Here is a 27,265-nt window from a genome sequence, read left to right on the forward strand (position 1 = left end):
TTAGTAACACACCACTTTCACATTGATATTGTAACTTCATTTATTATACCATTAAATCTGCTTTATATAGTTATTAAACCACGTAATTTTGAAAGGTAGAAAGTACTTCAGTAAGTCAATTTTAGACGAATAGAAAATATTACATAAATCCAAGCAAGTATGCCTAGCTAGGTAAAACATGATTGATGGAAAATGAAAATATTATGTCTGGCTGTCTGTCTAGAACATAGCCTTATGATTTACTATAAAATATATAAAGCACCTCCTCATCCAAATCTCACTTTCTCTGTCTCTCAAAAAATGAATAAAACATAGCTTATGTAATTTCTTTTCTTTGGGCACTGATATATATTTTCTGAAATTCTGTTGAGAAAAGTCAAAACTACTGTTTTAGAGCTTATAGATCTTCTTGATGTTAATTTGGTATGTATTAAATGAACATGCCTTGGGTAAATTTAATGTTCAAATTTTGAAAGGAAAATTTTTCTTGAGTCTGAAAACTTTAAATACTAAACAAAAGACTTAAAAACGATTTTATTCCTGGAGGGAAAAATATAATACCTAGAAGCTGCCACTAGGCTTTTTTTAAGGCTTTATTTAATCACATGAGTGGGACATTTGTTCCAAATTAATTGCTTCTTTTCAGTTTTTATACAATCCCTGTGTATTTTATGTCTCCCTTGCTTTGAGCATTTTAAAATGGATGAATGTAATAGACTGCTTTGGATAAGATTCAAACTTTTTGGCAGGCTCCTAAGTAACAGAAGCCAGTACTTAATCAAATAGTATGTTTTAGTCTCTTAGCTTTTTTTTCAAGGTTTGAACCAATGCTCTTTATTTTTTTATTTTTTTTATTTTTTTCAACATCTTCTTTGGAGTATAATTGCTCTACAGTGGTGCATTAGCTTCTGCTTTATAACAGTGAATCAGCCATATGTATACACATATCCCCATATCCCCTGCCTCTTGAGTCTCCCTCCTACCCTCCCTAGCCCACCCCTCTAGGTGATCACAAAGCATTGAGCTGATATCCCTGTGCTATGCAGCTACTTCGCACCAGCCATCCATTCTACATTTGGTATGTATGTCCATGCCACTCTCCCACCTCGTCCCAGCCCACCCCTCCCCCTCCCCGTGTCCTCAAGTCCACTCTCCATGTCTGCGTCTTTATTCCTGTCCTGCCCTTAGGTTCTTCAGAAACATTTTTTTTTGTACATTCCATATATATGTCTTAGCATACAGTATTTGCTTTTCTCTTTCTGACTTACTTCACTCTGTATGACAGACTCTAGGTCCATCCACCTCACTACAAATAACTCAGTTTCATTTCTTTTTATGGCTGAGTAATATTCCATTGTAAATACGTGCCATATCTTCTTTATCCATTCGTCTGTCGATGGACACTTAGGTGGCTTCCACGTCCTGACTATTGTAGATAGAGCTGCAATGAACACTGTGGTACATGACTCTTTTGGAATTATGGTTTTCTCAGGGTATATGCCCAGTAGTGGGATTGCTGTGTCATATGGTAGTTCTGTTTTTAGTTTTTCAGGGAACCTCCATACTGTTCTCCATAGTGGCTGTATCAATTTACATTCCCACCAACAGTGCAAGAGAGTTCCCTTTTCTCCATACCCTCTCCAGCATTTATTTTTTGTAGACTTTTTGATGATGGCCATTCTGACTGGGGTGAGGTGATACCTCTTGTAGTTTTGATTTGCTTTTCTCTAATGATTAGTGATGCTGAGCAAACTTTCATTTGTTTATTGGCGATCTGTATATCTTCCTTGGAGAAATGTCTATTTAGGTCTTCTGCCCAGTTTTGGATGGGGTTGTTTCTTTTGTGATCTTGAGTTGCATGACCTGCTTGTATATTTTGGAGATTAATCTTTTGTCAGTTGTGTCGTTTGCAAATGTTTTCTCTCATTCTGAGTGCTGTCTTTTCATCTTGTTTATGGTTTCGTTTGCTCAGCAAAAGTTCTTAAGTCTCATTAGGTCCCATTTGTTTATTTCTGTTTCTATTTCCCTTTCTCTAGGAGGCGGGTCAAAAAAGATCTTGCTGCCAATTTATGATTTATGTCATAGAGTGTTCTGCTTATGTTTTCCTCTAAGTGTTTTATAGTGTCTGGCCTTACATTTAGGTCTTTAATCCATTTTGACTTTATTTTTGTGTATGGTGTTAGGGAGTGCTCTAATTTTATTATTTTACATGTAACTGTCCAGTTTTCCCAGCACCACTTATTGAAAAGGCTGTCTTTTCACCATTGTATATTCTTGCCTCCCTTATCAAAGGTAAGGTGACCGTATGTATGTGGGTTTAACTCTGGACTCTCTATCCTGTTCCATTGATCTATATTTCTGTTTTTGTGCCAGTACCATACTGTCTTGATTATTGTAACTTTGTAATATAGTCTGAAGTCAGGGAGCCTGATTCCTCCAGCTCCATATTTCTTTCTCAAGATTCCTTTGGCTTTTCGGGGTCCTTTGTGTTTCCGTACAAATTGTGAAATTTTTAGTGCTAGTTTTGTTAAAAATGCCATTGGTAGTTTGATAGGGACTGCATTGAATCTGTAGATTGCTTTGGGTTTTAGTCATTTTCGCAATGTCATTTTCATTGGGTATAGTCATTTTCGCAATGTCGATTCTTCCAATCCAAGAACATGGTAAGTCTCTCCATCTGTTTGTATCATCTTTAATTTTTTCATCAGTGTCTTATAGTTTTCTGCATACAGGCCTTTTGTCTCCTTAGGTAAGTTTATTCCTAGATATTTAATTTTTTGTTGTTGCAGTGGTAAATGGCAGTGTTTCCTTAATTTCTCTTTCAGATTTTTCACCATTAGTGTATAAAAATGCAAGAGATTTCTGTGCATTAATTTTGTATCCTGCTACTTTACCAAATTCATTGATTAGCTCTAGTAGTTTTCTGGTAGCGTCTTGAGGATTCTCTATGTATAATATCATGTCATCTGCATACAGCAACAGTTTTACTTCTTCTTTTCCAATTTGAATTACTTTTATTTCTTTTTCTTTTCTGATTGCTGTGGCTAAAACTTCCAAAACTATGTTGAACAATCATGGTGAGAGTGGGCAACCTTCTCTTGTTCCTGATCTTAGAGGAAATGATTCCAGTTTTTCACCGTTGAGAACGATGTTGGCTGTGGGTTTGTTATATATGGCCTTTATTATGTTGAGGTAAGTTCCCTCTATGCCTACTTTCTGGAGGGTTTTTATCATGAATGGGTGTTGAATTTTGTCGAAAGCTTTTTCTGCATCTATTGAGATGATCATATGGTTTTTCTCCTTCAATTTGTTAATATGGTTTATCACATTGATTTGCACATATTGAAAACCCTTGCATTCCTGGGATAAACCCCACTTGATCATGGTGTATGATCATTTTAATGTGCTGTTGGATTCTCTTTGCTAGTTTTTTGTTGAGGATTTTTGCATCTATGTTCATCAGTGATATTGGCCTGTAGTTTTCTTTCATTGTGACATCTTTGTCTGGTTTTGTTATCAGGGTGATGGTGGCCTAGTAGAATGAGTTTGGGAGCGTTCCTCCCTCTGCTATATTTTGGAAGAGTTTGAGAAGGATAGGTGTTAGCTCTTCTCTAAATGTTTGATGGAATTCGCCTGTGGAGCCATCTGGTCATGGGCTTTTGTTTGTTGGAACATTTTTAATCACAGTTTGAATTTCATTGCTTGTGATTGGTCTGTTTTTATTTTCTATTTCTTCCTGGTTCAATCGCAGAAGGTTGTGCTTTTCTAAGAATTTGTCCATTTCTTCCAGGTTGTCCATTTTATTGGCATAAAGTTGATTGTAGTAATCTCTCATGATCCTTTGTATTTCTGCAGTGTCAGTTGTTACTTCTCCTTTTTCATTTCTAATTCTATTGATTTGAGTCTTCTCCCTTTTTTTCTTGATGAGTCTGGCTAATGGTTTATCAATTTTGTTTTATCTTCTCAAAGAACCAGCTTTTAGTTTTATTGATCTTTGCTATTGTTTCCTTCATTTCTGTTTCATTTATTTCTGATCTGATCTTTATGATTTCTTTCCTTCTGCTAACTTCAGGGTTTTTTTGTTCTTCTCTCTCTAATTGTTTTAGGTGTTAGGTTAGGTTGTTTATTTGAGATATTTCTTGTTTCTTGAGGTAGGATTTTATTGCTATAAATTTCCTCTTAGAACTGCTTTAGCTGCATCCTATAGGTTTTGGGTCATTGTATTTTCATTGTCATTTGTTTCTAGGTATTTTTTGATTTCCTCTTTGATTTCTTCAGTGATCACTTCGTTATTAAGTAGTGTATTGTTTAGCCTCCATATGTTTATATTTTTTACAGATTTTATTTCCTGTAATTGATATCTAGTCTCATAGCGTTGTGGTCAGAAAAGGTACTTGATATGATTTCAATTTTCTTGAATTTACCAAGCCTTGATTTGTGACCCAAGATATGATCTATCCTGGAGAATGTTCCATGAGCACTTGAGAAGAAATTATAATTTTCTTTTTTTGGATGGAATGTCCTATAAATATCAATTAAGTCCATCTTGTTTAATGTGTCATTTAAAGCTTGTGTTTCTTTATTTACTTTCATTTTGCATGATCAGTCCATTGGTGAAATTGGGGTGTTGAAGTCCCCTACTGTTATTGTGTTACTGTTGATTTCTCCTTTTATGCCTGTTAACACTTGCCTTATGTATTGAGGTGCTCCTATGCTCGGTGCATAAATATTTACAATTGTTGTATCTTTTTCTTAGACTGATCCCTTGATCATTATGTCATGTCCTTCTTCGTCTCTTGTAATAGTTCTTATTTTAACATCTGTTCTGTCTGATATGAGAATTGCTATTCCAGCTTTCTTGTGATTTCCATTTGCATGGAACGTCTTGTTCTATCCCCTCACTTTCAGTTTGTGTATGTCCCTAGATCTAAAGTGGGTCTCTTGTAGACAGCATATATACAGGTCTTGTTTTTGTATCCATTCAGCCAGTCTGTGTCTTTTGGCTGGAGCATTTAATCCTTTTACCTCTGAGGTAAGTATCGATATGTATGTTCCTATTACCATTTTCTTAAGTGTTCTGGATTTGTTATTGTAGGTCTTTACCTTCTCTTGTGTTTCCTGCCTAGAGAAGTTCCTTTAGCAGTTGTTGTAAAGCTGGTTTGGTGGTGCTGAATTCTCTTAGTTTTTGCTTCTCTGTAAACATTTTAATTTCTCCATTGAGTCTGAATGAGATCCTTGCTGGGTAGAGTAATCTTCATTGTAGGTTTTTCTCCTTCATCACTTTAAATATGTCCTGCCACACCCTTCTGGCTTGCAGTGTTTCTGCTGAAAGATCAGCTGTTAGCCTTATGGGGATTCCCTTGTATGTTAATTGTTGCTTTTCCCTTGCTGCTTTTAATTTTTTTCTTTGTATTTAATTTTTGATAATTTGATTTATATGTGTCTTGGTGTGTTTCTCCTTGGATTTATTCTGTATGGGACTCTGTGCTTCATGGACTTGATTGACTATTTCCTTTCCCATGTTAGGGAAGTTTTCAACTATAATCTCTTGAAATATTTTCTCCAACCCTTTCTTTTTCTCTTCTTCTGGGACCCCTATAATTCGAATGCTGGTGCATTCAATGTCATCCCAGAGGTATATGAGACTGTTCTCAAATCTTTTCATTCTTTTTTCTTTAATCAGCTCTGTGGTAGTTATTTCCAGTATTTTATCTTCCAGGTCACTTTTCCGTTCTTCTGCCTCAGTTATTCTGCTATTGATTCATTCTAGAGTATTTTTATTTTCGTTTATTGTGTTGTTCATCATTGTTTATTTGCTCTTTAGTTGTTCTAGGTCCTTGTTAAACGTTTCTATATTTTCTCCATTCTGTTTCCAAGATTTTGGATCATCTTTACTGTCATTACTCTGAATTCTTTTTCAGGTAAACTGCCTATTTCCTCTTTGTTTGGTCTCGTGTGTTTTTACCTTGCTCCTTCACCTGCTGTGTATTTCTGTCTTCTTATTTTGCTTAACTTACTGTGTTTGGGGTCTCCTTTTTTCAAGCTGCATGTTTGTAATTCCCGTTGTTTTTGGTGTCTGCGCCGATGGGTATGTTTGCTTCAGTGGGTTGTGTAGGCTTCCTGATAGATGGGACTGGTGCCTCTGTTCTCGTCGATGAGGCTGGATCTTTTCTTTCTGGTGGGCAGGACTGCATCCAGTTGTGTGTTTTGGGCTGTCTGTGAACCTATTATGATTTTTGGCAGCCTCTCTGCTAATAGTGGGGTTGTGTTCCTGTCTTGCTAGGTGTTTGGCATGGGGTGTCCAGCACTGGAGCTTGCTGGTCGTTGAGTGGGGCTGGGTCTTAGTGTTCTGACGGAGATCTATGGGAGATTTCTTGCCAATTGATATTAAGTGTGCCTGGGAGGTACCTGGTGCACCAGTGTCCTGAATTTAGCTCTCCCACCTCAGAGGCTCAGGGCTGACAGCCGGCCAGAGCACCAAGACCCTGTCAGTCACATGGCTGGAGAAGATGGGCTATGAGTTGGGTGTCAGCCACTGCCCTGTTGTAGCTCTCTCTCAGCTGTCTCTTGGATGAAATGACGCTCCAACTCATGTATCCACAGAGATTTCAAAATTCTGCTTGCCTAGTAAACTCTTTGTGCCCAAGCTTGGCTAAACTAATTACCTCTAAGTAATTTCTAAAAGAAATACATCAAAACCCCTCTGAATCTTTGAGAAATTAAAATTGAGAATGTAATCTTTCATTTGTAATGGTACCAAATATTTTTACATCCTAAATATACTAAATCAACCACAACTGAACTAAACATACAAGACACAAAGAACCTCAAAAGTTAAATGCAATTAATATATTAAAACTACCTGCGGGGCTTCTCTGGTGGTGCAGTGGTTGAGAGTCCACCTGCTGATGCAGGGGACACGGGTTCGTGCCCGGGTCTGGGAAGATCCCACATGCCACGGAGCGGCTGGGCCCATGAGCCATGGCCGCTGGGCCTGTGCGTCCGGAGCCTGTGCTCCACAACGGGAGGCCATAACAGTGAGAGGCCCGCATACCGCAAAAAAAAAAAAAATTACCTGTGAACACAAAGCACTTACAATTAATATATATTTTAAAAATTAGAATCTACCTGCTATAAATAATTGAGGCCAGTGTAATTTAACTTTATTTCTGTTAAATTACATGAAGATAATATATTTCCTGACTGCTCTATTGCTGCAAAATCATTTGGATGCTCTTACATGTTTGTAAACAGATAGAACTTTTTAAAATCTCTATAAAAAGAACAAATCATATACTCTTTTCTTAAATTTTATTATTTAAAATGAATATAAAATGAATTTTAACTCTTTAATAATTCCTTCTCCTGAGTTATTTCCAAATTATTAAAGTGAAATATGAAAATGATATTTGCTAACTACTTTTATGCATTATGACAGGTACTGGGCTCTAGGTGCTTTCTGTTCTCTAATCCTCATAAAGAACATGTAGTAAACATTTTGATCTGAAGAATTGGTATCATCTCCTTTCTTATAAGTATGATAGACTATTCCAGTAAAAACGTATGTGTCTGTGCTCTACCATTTTGGAATATTATTAATTATTGATTCAATTTCTCTTAATAGATATTGGCCTATGCAGATAATCTATTTTTCCTTCTGTGAATTTTGGTAGTTTGTGTCTTTTAAGGAATTAGTCCTTTTTGTCTAGGTTATAATACTTGTGGGAATATGGTTTTTCACACTATTCCTTTATTATCCTTTAATGTCTACAGGACCTTTAGTGATGGTTCCTTTTTCATTTCTAATATACATAATTTTGTCTTCTCTCTTTTTATCGTTTAGCTGGCTACAGTTTTATCCATTTTATTTCAAAGAACCAATTTATCAATTCTTTTCAAAGGACCAGTTCAGGTTTCATTGATTTTTCTCTATTTATTTCCTGTTTTCAATTTCATTGTTTTCTGCTCTGATTTTCATTATTTCTTCTGCTTGCTTTAGACCTAAGTTGTTCTTCTTTCTCTAGTTTCCATGCGTAGATGCTGAGATTATTGATTTTAGAGCTTTCTTCTTTTCTCATATATGCATTTAATATTATAAATTTCCTTTTAGGCACTGCATTTGCTGCTATCACCAGTTTTGATAAGCTGTATTTAAACTTTTATTTAGTACAAGGTTTGTTAAATTTATTTTGAGACTTTTTTGACCTAGTGTCATATAAAAGTGTGTTGTTTTATCTCCAAATAATTGAGAATTTTCCAACTATCTTTCTGTTGCTGATATCTAGTATTTAATTCTGATTTAATTCCATTGTGGTCTGAGAACATATTTTGTATGATTTCTATTCTTTCAAATTGCTAAGGTGTGTTTTATGACCTGCAGTGTGGTTTATTAAATTTCCACTGAGCCTGTGAAAAATGCGTTGCTGTTGCTTGATGAAATATCAATATATTGTAAGCATCAGTTAGATTGAGTTGACTGAGAGTGCTCTTCAGGTCAACTTTATTCTGACTGATTACCTACCTGCTTAGTCTATCAATTAGTAAAAGATTAGTCTTGAAGTCATCAATTATAATTATATATTTGTTGATTTATCTTTTCAACTCTAGCAAATTTTGTAGCCCTGCATTCTAATTACCTGTTGTTATGTGCATACATGTTATGGATCATTGTCTTGTTGAGAACTGACACCTTTATCATTATATAATGTCTCTCTATCCCTGATAATTTTCTTCGTTCTTCAGTTGGCTTTGTGTAAAATTAATATAGCTACTCTTTCTTTTTACTAGTATTATCATAGCATATCTCCCCCAGTTCCTTTACTTTTAAACTATTGGAATCCATTTATATTAAAATAGATTTCTTATAGATAACATATAGCTGCATATAGCTGGGACATTTTTATTTATTCATTCTGATAAGTTCTGTATATCTATACTATTGACATTTAAAGTGATCAGTGATACAGTTATATTCACTTCCACCAAGTTTGTAAGTGTTTTCTATTTGTTGAGCTTTCTTTGCTTTTTTCTCCTGCCTTTTATGGTTTTAATAGAGCACTTTTTGTGATTTCATTTTATTTATTTTCTTAGCCCATAAATTATACTTTTATTTCATTTTTTTAGAGGTTGTTCTAGAGGTTGCAATATACATTTCAAACTAATCTAAGTCAATCTTCTAATAACTCTGTATCACTTCATGTATAGTGCAGATACTTCATAACAGTATTTCCACTTCCTTCCTTACATCTCTTATGACACATGTCATTCATTTCCTTTATCCATATGCTATACCACTAAATACTTCAAACAAAAATTACCTTTTAGATAAATTAACAATAAGAAAAACAGATTTTATTTTACCTTTTTTTAAAAATTTGTTTATCCTATGCTCATTTTTTCTGTATGTATACCTGAATTCATGTCCTATATCATTTTCCTTCTCCCTTAAGAACTCTTTATCATATTTGGCAGTATGGATGTGCTGGTGATTAAGTTTTTTAATTTTACTTTTATGAGAAAGTATTTCTCCTTTATTTTTGGAAGATAATCTCACTGGATATAGAATTCCAAGTTTGTTTGTTTTCTTTCAATACTTTAAATATTTTACTCTACTCTCTTCTTGCTTACATGGTTTCTGACAAGAAGTCCACTGTAATTCTTATATTTGTTCTTCTTTTGTTTGGCCTTTTTCAAATTTTTTCTCTCTTTGTCTTTAATTTGCTGCCAATTGAGTATGATATATCTAGGTGTATTTTTTTATCCTGCTTAGTATTCTCTGAGCTTTCTGGATCTGTGGTTTGTATGTGTCATTAATTTTGGAAAATTATTATTACTTATTCAATTATTTATTCATTATTTATGCAGTTACTTCTTCTGATCCATTCAATCTTTTTTTCTCTTTCTGATATTCCAATTACACGTATAATACACCTCTTCAAATTGTTCCATAGTTCACAGATGAGCCAGTCCATCTTTTTAAATTCTTCTTTTCTTTTTACTTTAGTTGGGGAAATTTCAATTGACATATCTTTAATCAAACTGATTCTTTCCTTGGCTATGTCCAGTCTACTGATGAGTTCATCAAAGGTACACTTCCCTTTCTTTTACAGTGTTTTGAATTTCTAGCATTTCCTTTTGATTCTTTCTTAGAACCTGAATCTTTCTTCTTACATTGCTAATTCTTTCTTCCGTGTTGTCTACTATTTCCATTAGAGCTCTTTAACGTTTTAACTATAGCTATTTTAAATTATCTGTCTGATAATTCCAAAATGTATTTCATATCACAGTTTGGTTCTGTTTCCTGCTTTGTTTTTTAGGCTGTGATTTGTTGTTGTTTGTTTGTTTGTTTGTTTTAGCATGACTTGTACTTTTTAGTTAAAAGCCAGGCATGATGTATTAGATAATAGGAACTGAGGTACCAGGGCTTTAATATGAGGTTTATATCAATCTGGATAGGAGTCAGGCTGTATTTAGTGCTTACTGTAACTTCGGGTGCCAGTTTTATTCTAGCTTCAATTTGTGCCACCTTCAAATTGCTCTGGTATTCTTTAATTCCCCTTCCCCTGTTGTCTTTAGGCTACCCCAAGAACTCCTCCTTAAGCAGAGTCAATGTCTTGCACTTCTTTCAGCTGTAAGCCATTGTTATATTTGATGTGATGGTAAGATGTAGAAAGAGGAAGTGTTCTATAATCGTATGATTGAATCTCTGTCTTTTAGTGTGCCTATGTCCCTGGGCTGTGTTCTTCACAGTAGTTTCTTAGCTCTACCTGGCACCCCCTTCAGTGAGACAGGAAGGCTGGAAAGCACTAGTTGTATAAATTCCCTTTCTCCTATGTGGGATAAGGCTCTGGTAGAGTCTTTTCCCCTAGAGAATCTTTTCCCCTGGTAAGTCTTTTCCACTGGTGTGTAGACATTTGTTATTTAGAACACTTATTTTAAAATTGGTTATTTTAGATTCTTCATATAAGTGGTGTCATGTAGTATTATCCTTTTGTGTCTGGCTTATTCCACTTAGCATTTATTTCTTTCAGGTTCAACAATGTTGTCACAAATGGCAAGATCTTCTTTTTTAAGGTTGAAGAATATTCCATTGTGTATGTGTATGTGTATACACAATATATATGGGATATATATATATATATATAACTCCCATATCTTCTTTATCCATTCATCCATCAATGGACATTTTAGGTTGCTTCCATGTCTTGGTTATTATGTATAATGCTGCAATGATGGTGTAAATATCTCTTCAAGATTCTGATTTAAATTCCTTTAAATATACACATGAAGTGGATTGCTGGGTTATATAGTAATTATATCTTTATTTTTTTGAAGAACCTCTATACTGTTTCATAGTGGCTGTATCCATTTACATTTCCACCAACACTGAACAAAGGTTCTCTTTTCTCCACATCCTCACTAACAATTGTTGTCTTTTATTTTTTTGATAATGGCCATCTTAACTGGTAAGAGGTGATATTTCATTATGATTTTAATCTGCATTTCCCTGATGATTAGTAATGTTGAACACCTTTTCGTTTACCTGTTGACTACTTTATATGTCTTCTTTGGAGAAATGTCTGGTCAGTTCCTTTGCCTATTTTTTAAGCAGTTATTAGTTATTTTTATATTGAGTTGAATGGTGGTTGCCAGGGACTAAGGGGAGGAGGACATGGGGAGGTAGTAAAGGAGTTTTAGTTATCCAAGATGAATAAGTCCTAGAGATTTACTATACAGCATAGAGCCTCTGTAACAATACTGCTTTGTGTACTTAAAATTTTTCTAAGAGGATAGATCTTGTGTTATTGTTCTAATGATAGTAATAGTAGTAATAGTAGTAATAACAATAATAATAGCAATAAATAGAGGGCGGGAGGAAACTTTTGAAAGTGTTAGATATGTTTATGGTATAGAATGTGGTGATGGTTTTATGGATATATACTTACCTCGAAACTCATCAAGTTGTATACATTAAATATGTACAACTTTTTAAAAACGTCAATCATACCTCAAAAAAGTGGTTGAAAAAAGAAAAGAAAAGAAAAAAGAACATTGGTTATGAAAAGTAACCTGCTCCTGCCAGAGCCACGGGGGCATTTTTCTTAGCTCTGTACCTTAAGAATCTTGGTGAGTTTCAGGGAGGTAAAACCCACAAGAGTATAGGGTGACCCTAAGGCTGTGGCCCCCAGGAATTTTTCATCTTCAAGCTTTTCCACACTCAGTCTCCAGCAATTCGTCTATGTTATTATTTAAGTGTTCCTATCACTTACGGCTCTAGCAGCATCTGCTCCAAGCAGATCTTAGCTGTGTTTCTCTTGATGAATGACCCTTTTATTATTATGTGGTATCCCTATTTTTCTCTTAGTAATTTTCTTTGTTCTGAAGTCCACTTTGTCTGAAAATGATATAGCCAGCGTTCTCTTGATTATTTTCTGCATGGTGTATTTTTTCCATTACTTTTACTTTTAACCAACTAAATATTGGAAGTAATTTTTTTTTATAGATTTCAAATAATTAGGGCAATTTTTAAAATCTGCTTTGCCAATCTCTGTCTTTAAAGTGATATATTTAGACCGTTTATATATTTAAGGTAATTCTTGATATTTTAGGGTTTAAATCTGCCATTATATTACTTGTTTTCTGTTTATTCCTTCTGTATTTCATTTCTTTGTTTCCCATTTCACTCTTTTGTTTCTCTCTCTCCTGTGGGTTACTTTTATTTTGAACTATCTGCCGTATCTGAGGATTTTTTTTTATAGTTTTTAAATTTATTGGTTTCCCTAGGAATTATGAGACACATATATAGCTTATCACTTTTTACTGTCAACATTTTATTAGTACAAGAGGAATGTAGAAACGGTACTACATTTGAACTCATTTTTACCTTCTACCTTTTATGACATACTTATCTTTAATGTTACCTTCATATATATTTAGATGCACATCAGATAATGTTATAACTCTTCTCTCATTAAAAAAAAAAACAAAACCTCGAGGGGATAATTATAGCCTATTATGTTTGACCTTATATTTACTCTTTCCATTCTATTATTTTTTCTTGATGGTCCAAGTTTCCCTCTATTATTATTTCCTTTCTCTCTATAGAACTTTCTTTAGCATTTTGTTTATAGCAGGTCTGCTTCTGGTACTCTCTTAGTTTTTATGGTCAGTCTTTTTTATGGAGATTGTTACTATTTCTCCTATGTTATGAAGGCTATTTTATCTAGATAAAGGATTTGAGGTTGTCAGTTCTTCTTTTTGGCACTTGAAAAAAGTTGGGCAACTTTCTTCTGTCCTCCGTGGTTTCTAATGAAATACTCTGCTGCCATTCAAATTGTTATTTCTGTAGAAGTAACACATTACATCTTTTTGAATACTTTCAAGATTTTTTTCTGTCTTTTGTTTAGAGGTAAAATATTTCATTTTGATATGTTGGTGTGTGTATTTCTTTAGATTTAGCTTCTTGATTAGATTTGGAAAGATTTCAGTCTTTATTTCTTCAAGTATTTTTTTTTCAACCATCTGCTCTTTCTCTTCTTCTGAGACTCCAATGATATAAATATTATGTCTTTTATAATTGTCCAAAAATTCTTGAGTCTCTGTTCACTTTTTTTAAAATGTATGTTCTCTTTGATGTTCAAATTAGATAGTTTCTATTGATCTGTTGTCAAGCTCAGTGACAATTTCCAGTCATCTCCATTTTTTTAATTAAACCCATCTAGTGAGTTTTTTTCTTTCTGTTATTTTATTTGAAGTTTTAAATTTTGATTTGGTTCTTTATATTTTCTATTTATTTTTTGAGATGTTTTATTCTTTAAGTGTTCCAAAAGGGTCTGTAATTTTTTGTTGGAACATTTTTATCATAGATGCTTTAAAATTCTTCCCAGATAATTTTGTCATCTGTATCGCTGCAATATTGACACCTGTTGATTGCTTTTCTCATTGAACTTGAGGTGTTCCTGAGTCTTAGTATAACAGATAATTTGGGTTGCGTTCTGAGCCTTTTATGAGTTATTTATATTTTACTTTTTAGCAGACAGTACACCTGTTTAAGTTCAGAATTCATGTCCTGAGCTAATTTTACAGCCCACGATTCAAATAGCAAACTGGTTTCAAAGCCCTTTCAGTGCTATTTTGGTATATACCACTTGTGGGCTGCCTGCAGTTCAAAATCTGGGCAATGTTACACACCGTGGTCCAGTTTTCATAATGTGTATTGTGTTGATTCTGTTTGTTTCATGAATGTCCCAGACTTTATACATAGATTCGTTTGGCCTATCTGTATGATTCCTTCCTGGATACATCTTAATTGTTTGGTTACCAAGAATCCCAGTTCTTAACCTTATACACATTGCCCCACAGTGCATTGACAGCCATAAAAGCTCATATCCTTTTATAACACTGTAAAGGGACTCAACCCAGCTTATCTTTATCCATGGAAGTGAGATCAATAAAATATGTCAGGAAAAGCTTTAAGGAGAAAGTAGAGTTATTATTATTTAGGTATGGAGAAGGAAGTGATGTTTAAGGACCCTAGGGGGATTCTTAAAATGTGGGTGTAGCTGATCCACAGAATGGTGTTTTGAAGCACTGGGAGTGAAAGAGAGGGAGAGAGATATTATCTAATTTAATCTTTACAACTCTGTGAGAATACTATAATTATGGCTATTATTATAATTACAATTATGATCTTCCCATTTTATAGATGACAAAAATATTGCTCAAAACATTAGGTAATGGCTAGGTTGTAACAGAACACAGACATACACTATTAGTTCCAAATCCCGTACTTTCTTAAGGTTTGTTGGATCTGGGGAGTTGATCAAGCATTCAGGCATTGCAACTGTAGCTTTTATTTACAATAATAGAAAAAATAAGTCTGGAACAGAGGCAGGGCCTGATTTTCCAACATTTTGGAATTCCAGAATAAGAAGTGTGGACTTCACTGAATCCAAACTTGGATCCGCTGAGACATTTTAAACATGAAAGCGACTCAAAGCATCTCCTTAGCAAGACTGATCTGAAAACAGAGTATAAGATAGATGTGAGCACTGACACAGTCAGACATGAGTGAAGTTAGTGAAATATTGCAGGCATCATTGGAATGTAGCTTTTGATATGCTATCAGTATGTGGAATCCATTGGAATAGAACACTATTTTAGAAACGGATTATAGATTTTATATAAGGCAAACTACCTGTAATTATATAAATAGATATTAAAATGATATGGATCACAAGTTCCCATTCTCTAGGACATATGATCATGTCCAGATGGCATCAGAAATGCCCTCCCAAGATAATCCAGAGATTAATTAATAGCTTTTTGGAGGATTTTTCTTTCATCCATAGAAATATCTGGTATTGGTCAAGGTTAGAGAGAAATCACAGAGATAAATAATGATTTGCTACAATAAGTACAACTGGATATTTCTGATCCTAACATATGTTGCATTCCTAATTTCTTAATTCATTAGTAATTGGGCTTAAATATCTGTTTTAAAGAAGATTAGCAAACACGCTGTGATTTTTTTTGTCATCACCTATCATATAAGGACATTACCTGATGCAATGATAGCTTCTGAGCACATTAATAGACAAACTACACCAGAGATCACAGAGCAGAAAAGTCATAGTTAATTACAGACAAAGTCACAGTTTATTAAATAAATTTAACACTCAAAGCAAGAGGCTATAGAGAGCGATGAGATAGGATAATAGAATTAGAATAAGTTAGAATAGGTTGTACATGGGAGAAAGAACCTACTAATGGGTCCTGAGTTTTATAATGTTAAAATGTTCTTTCTGTCTTTCTCTTGGCCACCATGTCCTTCCATGCTGATGATACGATTTTGAGAACCAGACTTGAAGTATGTGCAAAGGGCTCATAGACGAAAGGTGCCAGGGCCAATGACACACAATACTCTGTCAGACAAATGCAGAGGCAGAGAGCTTGCCAGTTAGTCTGCTGAATAACTGTGGCTGTTATCTGTCTTCTTTGGGTAGAACATATCTGGGGCCATAATGGAACTATATTAGGTGTCACCAATGGGTTGTGGATGTAGGAATGAGAGAGCTCTTAGCCCACAAGACACATTTTTAATATATAACCTTTCTATCCCTTTTTATCTTTATGAGACACTTTTGTTTATTTCAGCATACGTTATAATTAATTTTGCCATTTTTAGCATGTCCTATAGATTATTATTTACTATTTATATTTAGCTCAGCTTAAGGATTCTGCCCGTATCTCACATTCTACTTGTTTATTCATTATATATATATAACATATGGTGAGTTTTACCTATGTCTCATAGTATATCAGCTTATTATCTTGGCTTATCACTTTTTTGTTTTTGTCCAAATTATTTTATTTATTTATTTTAACATCTTTATTGGAGTATAATTGCTTTACAATGGTGTGTTAGTTTCTGCTTTATAACAAAGTGAATCAGTTATACATATACATATATCCCCATATCTCTTCCCTCTTGCATCTCCCTCCCTCCCAACCTCCCTATCCCACCCCTCCAGGTGGTCACAAATCACCAAGCTGATCTCCCTGTGCTATGCGGCTGCTTCCCACTAGCTATCTGTTTTACGTTTGGTAGTGTATATATATCCATGCCACTCTCTCACTCTGTCCCAGCATACCCTTAACCCTCCCTGTATCCTCAAGTCCATTCTCTGGTAGGTCTGCGTCTTTATCCCGTCTTGCCCCTTGGTTCTTCATGACCATTTTTTTTTATTTTTTTTTAGATTCCATATATATGTGTTAGCGAATGGTGTTTGTTTTTCTCTTTCTGACTTACTTCACTCTGTATGAGAGACTCTAGGTCCAGCCACCTCACTACAAATAACTCAATTTCGTTTCTTTTTATGGCTGAGGAATATTCCACTGTATATATGTGCCACATCTTCCTTCTCCATTCATCTGTTGATGGACACTTAGGTTGCTTCCATGTCCTGACTATTGTATATAGAGCTGCAATGAACATTTTGGTACATGACTCTGAATTATGGTTTTCTCAGGGTATATGCAAGTAGTGGGATTACTGAGTCATATGGTAGTTCTATTTTTCATTTTTTAAGGAACCTCCATACTGTTCTCCATAGTGGCAGTATCAGTTTACATTCCCACCAACAGTGCAAGAGGATTCCCTGTTCTCGACACCCTCTCCAGCATTTATTGCTTGTAGATTTTTTGATGATGGCCATTCTGACTGGTGTGAGATGATATCTCATTGTAGTTTTGATTTGCATTTCTCTAATAATTAATGATGTTGAGCATTCTTTCATGCGATTGTTGGCAATCTGTATATCTCCTTGGAGAAATGTCTATTTAGGTCTTCTGCCCATTTTTGAATTGGGTTGCTTGTTTTATTGATATTGAGCTGCTTGTAAATTTTGGAGATTAATCCTTTGTCAGTTGCTTCATCTGCAAATATTTTCTCCCATTCTGAGGGTTGTCTTTTTGTCTTCTTTATGGTTTCCTATGCTGTGCAAAAGCTTTTAACTTTCATTAGGGCCCATTTGTTTATTTTTGTTTTTATTTCCGTTTCTCTAGCAGGTGGGTCAAAAAGGATCTTGTTGTGATATGTGTCATAGTGTGATCTGCCTATGTTTTCCTCTAAGAGTTTGATAGTTTCTGCCCTTACATTTAGGTCTTAAATCCATTTTGAATTTACTTTCGTGTATGGTGTTACGGAGTGTTCCAATTTCATTCTTTTACATGTAGCTGTCCAGTTTTCCCAGCATGACTTATTGAAGAGGGTGTCTTTTCTCCACTGTATCTTCTTGCCTCCTTTATCAAAGATAAGGTGACCATATGTGCATGGGTTTATCTCTGGGCTTTCTATCCTGTTCCATTGATCTATATTTCCGTTTTTCTGCCAGTACCATACTGTTGTGATTACTGTACTTTTGTAGTATAGTCTGAAGTCAGGGAGCCTAATTCCTCCAGCTCCATTTTTCGTTCTCAAGATTGCTTTGGCTCTTCGGGGTCTTTTGTGTTTCCATACAAATTGTGAACTTTTTTGTTCTACTTCTGTGAAAAATGCCAGTGGTTATTTGTTAAGGATTGCATTGAATCTGTAGATTGCGTTGGTCAGTATAGTCATTTTTGCAATGTTGATTCTTCTAATCCAAGAACATGGTATATCTCTCCATCTGTTTGTATCATCTTTAATTTCTTTCATCAGTGTCTTATAATTTTCTGCATATAGGTCTTTTGTCTCCTTAGGTAGGTTTATTCCTAGATATATGATTCTCTTTGTTGCAGAGGTAAATAGGAGTGTTTTCTTAATTTCACTTTCAGATTTTTCATCATTAGTGTGTAGGAATGCAAGAGACTTCTATGCATTAATTTTGTATCCCGCTACATTACCAATTCATTGATTAACTCTAGTAGTTTTCTGGTAGCATCTTAGGATTCTCTATGTATAGAATCGTGTCATCTGCAAACAGTGACAACTTTACTTCTTCTTTTCCTATTTGCATTCCTTTTATTTCTTTTTCTTCTGTGACTGCTATGGCTAAAATTTCGAAAACGATGTTGAATAATAGTGGTGAGGGTGGGCAACCTTGTTTTGTTCCTGTTCTTAGTGGAAATGGTTTTAGTTTTTCACCATTGAGGATGATGTTGGCTGTGGATTTATCATATAGGACTTTATTATGTTGAGGAAAGTTCCCTCTATGCATACTTTCTGCAGGGTGTTTATCATAAATGGGTGTTGAATTTTGTCGAAAGTTTTTTCTGCATCTGTTGAGATGATCGTATGGTTTTTCTCCTTCAATTTGTTAATATGGTGTATCACATTGCTTGATTTGCATTTACTGACGAATCCTTGCATTCCTAGGATAAACCCCACTTGATCATGGTGTATGAGCCTTTTAATGTGCTGTTGGATTCTGTTTGCTGGTATTTTGTTGAGGATATTTGCTACTTGTTCATCAGTGATATTGGCCTGTAGTTTTCTTTCTTTGTGACATCTTTTTCTGGGTTTGGTATCTGGGTGATTGTGGCCTCGTAGAATTAGTTGGGGAGTGTTCCTCCCTCAGCTATATTTTGGAAGAGTTTGAGAAGGATAGGTGTTAGCTCTTTCTAAATATTAGATAGAATTGCCTGTGAAGCCATCTGGTCCTGGGCTTTTATTTGGTGGAAGATTTTTAAACACAGTTTCAGTTTCAGTGCTTGTGATTGGTCTGTACATATTTTGTATTTCTTCCTGGTTTAGTCTCAGAAGGTTGAGTTTTTCTAAGAATTTGTCCATTTCTTCCAGGTTGTCCATTTTATTGGCGTATAGTTGCTTGTAGTAATCTCTCATGATCCTCTGTATTTCTGCAGTGTCAGTTGTTACTTCTCCTTTTTCATTTCTAATTCTATTGATTTGAGTCTTCTTCCTTTTTTTCTTGATGAGTCTGGCTAATGGTTTATCAATTTTGTTTATCTTCTCAAAGAACCAGCTTTTAGTTTTATTGATTTTTGCTATTGTTTCCTTCATTTCTGTTTCATTTATTTCTGATCTGATCTTTATGATTTCTTTCCTTCTGCTAGCTTTGGGGTTTTTTGGTTCTTCTTTCTCTAATTGCTTTAGGTGTAAGTTTTGGTTGTTTCTTTCAGATATTTCTTGTTTTTTTTGTTTGTTTGTTTTTTGGTTTTTTTGCGGTACGTGGGCCTCTCACTATTGTGGCCTCTCCATTGCGGAGCGCACAGTCTTAGCGGCCATGGCTCACGGGCCCAGCCGCTCCGCGGCATGTGGCATCTTCCCGGACCGGGGCACGAGCCTGTGTCCCCTGCATCGGCAGGCGGACTCTCAACCACTGCGCCACCAGGGAAGCCCTGTTTCTTGTTTCTTAAGGTAGGAATGTATTGCTGTAAACTTCCCTCTTTGAACTGCTTTTGCTGCATCCCATAGGTTTTGGGTCATCGTGTTTTCACTGTCATCTGTTTCTAGGTATTTTTTGATTTTCTCTTTCATTTTTTCAGTGATACCTTGGTTATTAAATAGTGTCTTGTTTAGCCTTCATGTGTTTGTATTTTTTACAGATTTTTTTCCTGTAATTGATATCTAGTCTTATAGAGTTCTGTTTAGAAAAGAAACTTCATATGATTTCAATTTTCTTAAATTTACCAAGGCTTGATTTGTGACCTAAGATATGATCTATCCTGGAGAATGTTCCAAGAGCACTTGAAAAGAATGTGTGTTCTGTTGTTTTTGGAAGGAATGTCCTATAAATATCAGTTAAGTCCTTCTTGTTTAATGTATCATTTAAAGCTTGTGTTTCCTTATTTATTTTCATTTTGGATGATCTGTCCATTGGTGAAAGTGGGGTGTTAAAGTCCCCTACTATGATGGTGTTACTGTCGATTTCCCTTTTATAGCTGTTAGTATTTGCCTTATATATTGAGGTGCTCCTTTGTTGGGTGCAAAAATATTTACAATTGTTATATCTTCTTCTTGGATTGATCCCTTGTTCATTATTTAGTGTCCTTCTTTGTCTCTTGTAATAGTCTTTGTTTTAAAGTCTATTTTGTCTGATATGAGAACTGCTACTCCAGCTTTCTTTTGATTTGCATTTGCATGGAATATCTTTTTCCATCCCCTCACTTTCAGTCTGTATGTGTCCCTACGTCTGAAGTGGGTCTCTTGTAGACAGCATATATACGGGTCTTGTTTTTGTATCCATTCAGCCAGTCTATGTCTTTTGGTTGGAGCATTTAATCCATTTACATTTAAGGTAGTTATTGTTATGTATGTTCCTATTACCATTTTCTTAATTGTTTTGGGTTTGTTATTGTAGATCTTTTCCTTCTCTTGTGTTTCCTGCCTAGAGAAATTCCTTTAGCATTTGTTGTAAAGCTGGTTTGGTGGTGCTGAATTCTCTTAGCTTTTGCTTGTCTCTAAAGTTTGTAATTTCTCCGTCAAATCTCAATGAGATCCTTGCTGGGTAGAGTAATCTTGGTTGTAAGTTTTTCTCCTTCATCACTTTAAATATGTGCTGCCAGTCCCTTCTGGCTTGCAGAGTATCTGCTGAAAGATCAGCTGTTAACCTTATGGGGATTCCCTTGTGTGTTTTTTGTTGTTTTTCCCTTGCTGCTTTTAATATGTTTTCTTTGTATTTAATTTTTAATAGTTTCATTAATATATGTCTTGGCATGTTTCTCCTTGGATTTTTCCTGTATGGGACTCTCTGTTCTTCCTGGACTTGATTAATTATTTTCTTTCCCATGTTAGGGAAGTTTTGAACTATGATCTCTTCAAATATTTTCTCAGTCCCTTTCTTTATCTCTTCTTCCTCTGGGACCCCTTTAATTCAAATGGTGTGTTTAATGTTGTCCCAGAGGTCTCTGGGACTGTCCTCAATTCTTTTCATTCTTTTTTTCTTTATTCTGCTCTGCAGTAGTTATTTCCACTATTTTATCTTCCAGTTCACTTATCCATTCTTCTGCCTCAGTTATTCTGCTATTGATCCCTTCTAGGGAACTTTAAATTTCATTTATTGTGTTGTTCATCACTGTTTGTTTGCTCTTTAGTTCCTCTAGGTCCTTGTTAAACGTTTCTTGTAGTTTCTCCATTCTATTTCCAAGATTTTGGATCATCTTTACTGTCATTATTCTGAATTCTTTTTCAGGTAGACTGCCTGTTTCCTCTTCATTTGTTAGGTCCGGTGAGTTTTTGCCTTGCTCCAAGTGCTGTTTGTTTCCCTGTGTTCTAATTTTCCTTAACTTACTGTGTTTGGGGTCTCCTTTTTTCAGGCTGCAGGTTTGTTGTTCCGTTGTTTTTGGTGTCTGCCCCCAGTGGCTAAGGTTGGTTCAGTGGGTTGTGTAGGCTTCCTTGTGGAGGGGACTAGTGCCTGTGTTCTGGTGGATGAGGCTGGATCTTGTTTTTCTGGTGGGCAGGTCCACGTCTGGTGGTGTGTTTTGTGGTGTCTGTGGCCTTACTATGATTTTAGGCAGCCTCTCTGCTAATGGGTAGGGTTGTGTTCCTGTCTTGCTAGTTGTTTGGCACAGGGTGTCCAGCACTGTAGCTTGGTGGTCCTTGAGTGAAGCTGGGTCTTGGCGTTGAGATGGAGATCTCTGGGAGATTTTTGCCGTTTGATATTATGTGGAGCTGAGAAGTTTCTTGTGGACCAGTGTCCTGAACTTGGCTTTCCCACCTCAGAGGCACAGCTCTGACGCCTGGCTGGAGCACTGAGAGCCTGTTATCCACGTGGCTTAGAATAAAATGTAGAAAAGACAGAATGAAAGAAAGAAAGAAAGAGAGCGAGAGAGAGAGAGAAAGGGAGGAAGGAAGGAAGGGGAAGGTAAAATAAAATAAATAAAGTAAAATGAAATAAAATGAAGTTATTAAAATAAAGAATAAAAAATAATTATGAAGGAAATTTTTTTAAAAATTAATCTTAAAAAAACAGACAGAACCTTAGGACAAATGGAAAAAGCAAATCTATACAGACAAAATCACACACAGAAGCATACACATACACACTCAGAAAAAGAAAAAAATGGAAAAAATAAATATATCGTTGCTCCCGAAGTCCACCTCCTCAATTTGGGATGATTCTTTGCCTATTCAGGTATTCCACAGATGCAGGGTGCATCAAGTTGATTGTGGAGCTTTAATCTGCTGCTTCTGAGGCTGCTGGGAGAGATTTCCCTTTCTCGTCTGTGATCGCACAGCTTCCGGGGTTCATCTTTGGATTTGGACCCACCTCTGGTGTAGGTCGCCTGAGGGCGTCTGTTCTTTGCTCAGACAGGACGGGGTTAAAGGAGCAGCTGATTTGGCGGCTCTGGCTCACTCAGTCCGGGAGTATGGAGGTGTATGGATGCGGGGCGAGCCTGCAGCAGCAGAGGCTGGCGTGACGTTGCACCAGCCTGAGGTGTGCCGTGTGTTCTCCCGGGGAATTTGACCCTGGATCACGGGACCCTGGCAGTGGCGGGCTGCACAGGCTCCCCGGAGGGGAGGTGTGGATAGTGACCTGTGCTTGCATACAGGCTTCTTGGTGGCTCCAGCGGCAGCCTTAGCATCTTATGCCTGTCTCTGGGGTCCGTGCTGATAGTCGCGACTCGCATCTGTCTCTGGAGCTCCTTTAAGCAGCGGTCTTAATGCTCCCTCCTCGCGCACCAGGCAGAAGGAGGCAAGAAAAAGTCTCTTGCCTCTTTATCAGCTCCAGACTCCTTCCCAGACTCCCTCCCAGCTAGCCGTGGCGCACTGGCCTCCTTCAGGCTTTGTTCACGCCGCCAACCCCAGTCCTCTCCCTGGGATCCAACTGAAGCCTGAGCCTCAGCTCCCAGTTTCCACCCGCCCCGGCAGGCAAGCAGACAAGCTTCTCGGGCTGGTGTGTGCTGGTCGGCACCGATCCTCTATGCGGGAATCTCTGCGCTTGGTCCAACGCACCCCTGTTGCTGCGCTCTCCTCCGTGGCTCCGAAGCTTCCCCCCCTCCGTCCCCTGCAGTCTCCACCACGAAGGGGCTTCCTAGTGTGTGGAAACCTTTCCTCCTTCACAGCTCCCTCCCACTCGTGCAGGCCCATCCCTATTGTTTTGTCTGTTTTTTTCTTTTTTCTTTTGCCCTACCCAGGTACATGGGGAGTTTCTTGCCTTTGGGGAGGTCTGAGGTCTCCTGCCAGCGTTCAGTAGGTGTTCTGTAGGAGTTGTTCCACATGTAGATGTATTTCTGATGTATTTGTGGGGAGGAAAGTGATCTCCGTGTCTTACTCTTCTGTCATCTTGAAGCTCCTCTGTCCTAGTGAATTTTATCAAACATTTATGGAAGAAATATCACCAGACTTTCACCAATTCTTTCAGAATATAGAGGAGCATTAATGAGTCCAGAATAACTCTAACACCAAAACGTATCAATGTCATTATAATATTACGAAGACACAGTGAGGTTTTGGTGATCCTAATGTTTTGTTAAATTTTTGTGTAGTAAACATATTGGTCAACTTAAGATGTGGATAGGTAAATAATCAAGTTAAAGGTTTAAGTTTAACCCTTATAATAATAGAAATAAAAAGATGAAAATATCACCCAAGTTAGTAAAGAAGGAAAAATAGTGAGAAAAAAATTTTTTTAAAGAATTGCAAACAATTCCAGAAGAATTTAAAAGATAGATAAATAGATAGATAGGCATAAAGTAAAAAATTAGAAAACATAAATTAGCATTGTAGAAACAAATCCAAATATGTCAATAATCATAATCAATAATAGACCAACTCATCAAAGAGACTAAATATTGTCAGATAAATTAAAATACTTAGTAATATGAAGTTTATATGAAATATATCTAAATTTAAGGTAGAGAAAGTTTAAAAATAAAAGGACAAAAAATACTGAGAAAATGCTAAACAAAAGAAGGCAAGTAAACAAAAGAAAAATTTGGCAAAACATAATTTAGAATAGGATTTTAGTCAAAAAGCACTGATAGAAATGTAGAGTTTTACTATTTATGGATAAAATGATTTCATTTACTAGGAAGAAATTCTGAAGTCAGACAGCTGCTAACAAATCTCTAAGATAAAGAAAAATTGAAATCAGCAAAATCCCCTAAAACTGAATGAGACTGCAACATACCTTTCTCAGCAATTGATAGCTCCAGTACACAAAAAGACAGTAGGATCTAGACTATTTAAACAACATAACTAACAAGAGTTGTCTAATCTGTATACATGTAATACCATAATTTAACAAATACATACTCTTTTCAAAACAAAGCCATATCAGATCTTGGTGATGTTTAAATAATTTATAGCATAGTGTATTCTCTGTCTACAATGCACTTAACCTGTAAATCAGTAATAGAATAGCAAAACCCAGCAAGTTAGAAAATTTGAAAATCAGAAAAATGCAATTAGAAAATTTAACAAAATCACCTTAGTAGCTCATATGTGAAAAAATAAATCAAAATGGACATTTTTAAGTGCTTAGATTTAGTGATAACAAAAATATTATATCTAAATTTGTATAAAGCTAAAGTTGCCTACTTAAAGGCAACTCTGTAGCATTAAACATTTTATGTTAGGAAAGAAGAAAGGCTAAAAAATGGGTGTCTGACATCTGAAGTCAGCAAAATAAAAACAAAATAAAATTATGATTAAGTGAAATAATAGAGATGAGTTAATATTAGTGAAACAGGAAAAGTAAACGCTACTTTAGAAAGATCAATAAAGATTTGTTTTTTTGAAAAGTGATAAAATTAGCCAAGCGCTGGCAAAATTTATCAGACAAAAACAAACAAACAAAAACAGACAGAGAGAAGACATGAATAACAGTAGGAGTGAAAAATGGAAATGAGACTATAATAGCATAAATGAGTAAAAAGATAAGAAAAATTAACATTATGCCAATCAATTTGAAAATGTGGGAAATGTTACTTTTCTATATAAATATAACATACTGAAACTGAATTAAGAGAGAAATCTCTTTGTCTTTCTTCACCTTACATGGTCAGTCAGTAGTTGAACACCTCATAATAAAAAGACCAAGCCTAAGTGAATTTATAGAAAGTTCTGTTAAACATTCATATGGGAGATATTTCTAAATTATTACAGGTATCTTCAGAGAAGAGAAATATTAGCTATCTGAACGCATCAGTGTATAAAAAAGTACTGTATCATGGACAATGTTGGCTTATTCTAGGAATATGTTTTTTATATTACAAATATTTTAAAATATTTTAATGTAATTAATCTCATAAAATAAAGGACAAAAACTATGTCATCTAAGTACTTACAGAAAATACCATATTTAATAGTAGATATTGCCTTTTCATGAAATAAAAAATTAGCTTTTTGGTAAGGAGCCATTAGGACAGAGGAAAACAGGCCTACGGAGTCTTAGCTGGGAGGAAGCCCAAACATATATGCTAATAATTTTGGCCATAATGCCTCATAACTGTTACCTTCTTCCTGGCAAGGGGAGAAGACACACCACTGAAACACAGATGTACACCAGAGAAGAGTAAGGGTCTGAAAAGTGATGTTCCTGGAGGCCTAAAAGAGGAACAAAAGAAAAAGCTGTGAAGGGAAGACAAGTGATTCATGTTAGAAAAGAAAAAAAAAAAAAAAAAACGCAAAAGGAAACAACCTGATCATGAAGAAGGCAGAATGTAGGAAGAAATGAAAGTCCTGAGGTTGAAGAGAGAAAGAAACTTGGGGAGGGGGGGAAGGTATACTGTTAAAGCAGTGACTTGCTTAGCTTATACACGTGAGGGGTGGCAGTGTAGGTAATACATCACACTGAATATACTGGAATGTTAGTGATGGTGGCTGGAGTCATGCTTCTCAAGGTGTGACCCACAAAAGACGTACATCAGATTTACCTGGAGGCAGCATTCAACACACATATACCCTTCCCATTCCCTCCAATGTGACTGAGTCCGAACCCTGGGCAAGAAGGATCTCAGGGAATGTGCTTATTTAACAGACACCCAGGGTAGTGCTGAGATTGATAAAATTTTGATAAGCCCTGGCCTAGATGTATTCCCAATGAAAGCATATCTCTTCATATCATCCATCCACATTTGAGATGATAACATGGACAATAAATGTCAGGAACTTGAGAAAGGACAAATGGAGGTTATCCAGTTTCCTATGTTATCCATTGACTTAAAGTTAAAATTTTTATTTTCTATTTATTAAATCTGTTAACTTTCCTCTAGAGCTTAAAAAATACACATGGTTTGATATCGCACTTCGGTTTTATTTTTTTAACAATTTTTCACAGGTACAGGACATAGAAATGTGGAATATTTATATAATTCATATTCTATAACATCTGGCCTGATGTTTTAAAAAGGGGGAAAGTTAATACAATAAAGATTCAGTAGCTATTATAAATTGCTGTGTATACTATATTTATATACTATTTAATAATGAAGAAAGCCTGAAGTTAAATGTTATTGTTTATATAATATTTTGCTTTATAAAACATCCTTTAAGATTAATAGAAGTACAAATAGACAAAAATGATAGGGGTCTTTTTATTGGGAAGATAATTATTGCCCAGGAAAAAAAATTATAGTTTTAAAATTAAAGAGAGTGTGTAAACATATACCAGAGCAAGAGGAGGAATGAAAAATACCTATAGATATTAGTTAAAAACATATTTAATAAGTTGTTACAGGGTAATGTATTAGCATTTATGGAAATTTAAAATACAGGCAAGAAAGAATGATGATATCCTTGTTCTGTTTCTGTCCTGGTCAGATTACACCGGAGTGTTATATGTGGATCCTAGAGCTTTGGAATGGGCATACACAAATCAGG

The sequence above is a fragment of the Leucopleurus acutus genome (genome assembly GCF_964270905.1).
Source record: "Leucopleurus acutus genome assembly, chromosome: 5".
Lineage (NCBI taxonomy): Eukaryota > Metazoa > Chordata > Mammalia > Artiodactyla > Delphinidae > Leucopleurus > Leucopleurus acutus.